At 39.8% G+C, this 781-nt stretch overlaps 1 non-coding gene across 1 annotated transcript; it reads right to left on the bottom strand.

The window, feature by feature from the left end:
* Nucleotides 1–432: 432 nt before the first annotated feature.
* On the bottom strand, nucleotides 433–539 carry LOC122070419. Its single transcript, XR_006137781.1, has one exon. It is a non-coding gene; the product is annotated as a small nucleolar RNA R71 (small nucleolar RNA).
* Nucleotides 540–781: the final 242 nt, after the last annotated feature.

The following is a 781-nucleotide window of genomic DNA, read 5'->3' as shown; positions in this document are numbered from 1 at the left end:
AGAAGAGCTCCAACAAGTAGTGACCTCTCTTTAAAACCCTTCAATATGGGGGACCAACAGCAAAACCCTCCACCTAAATCTCTGAAAGATAGGATCTACCCTACTAGAGTAGCCCAACCTTCCTGCATAGTTCTACCACAAGCCCAGGGCAATAATTTTGAGTGCAAATCTCAGTACATCACTATGTTACCCCACTTTTATGGGCTAACCTCTGAGGATGCATACCTATTTCTAAGGGAATTTGAATAGGTATGTGTTCTAATTAAGATCCAACAGCTTTCTAATGATGCTGTTGAGATTTGGTTCATCACGTTTGCATTGAAAGACCAAGCTAAGAAGTGGTTGTATGGGTTACCCACCAATTCCATAACCTCATGGGAGCACTTCACAGTTGTCTTCCTCAAAAAGTTTTTCCCAACTCACAAGACCAATAAGTTTAGAAGTGATATCCTTCAGTTTAGGCAAAAGCTTAGTGAGTCATTTTCCAAACATTTGGAGAGATTCAAGGATCTACTCCATGAATGCCCTTACCATGGCCTAGACTTATGGCATTTATGTCAAGTAATTTATAAGGGTATCGATTACCCAACTAAACAAAAGATAGAGTCTATATGCACTGAGGGATTCACATCCTTTACAGATGAAGGAAAGACATGAGAATTCTTACTTGACTTAGCTGACAAAACCCATGAGTGGGAATCAACCCAAGAGAGTGAAAGAATCATAGGAGGGAAAGGATATTTCATAGATGGGATAGTAGCCAAGGAAGCTCATTTAAATA

Source organism: Macadamia integrifolia, unplaced genomic scaffold (assembly GCF_013358625.1).
Source record: "Macadamia integrifolia cultivar HAES 741 unplaced genomic scaffold, SCU_Mint_v3 scaffold910, whole genome shotgun sequence".
In the NCBI taxonomy this organism is placed as follows: domain Eukaryota; kingdom Viridiplantae; phylum Streptophyta; class Magnoliopsida; order Proteales; family Proteaceae; genus Macadamia; species Macadamia integrifolia.
The sequence above is the reverse complement of the archived record's forward strand: the minus strand, read 5'-3'. Positions and strand labels throughout refer to the sequence as shown.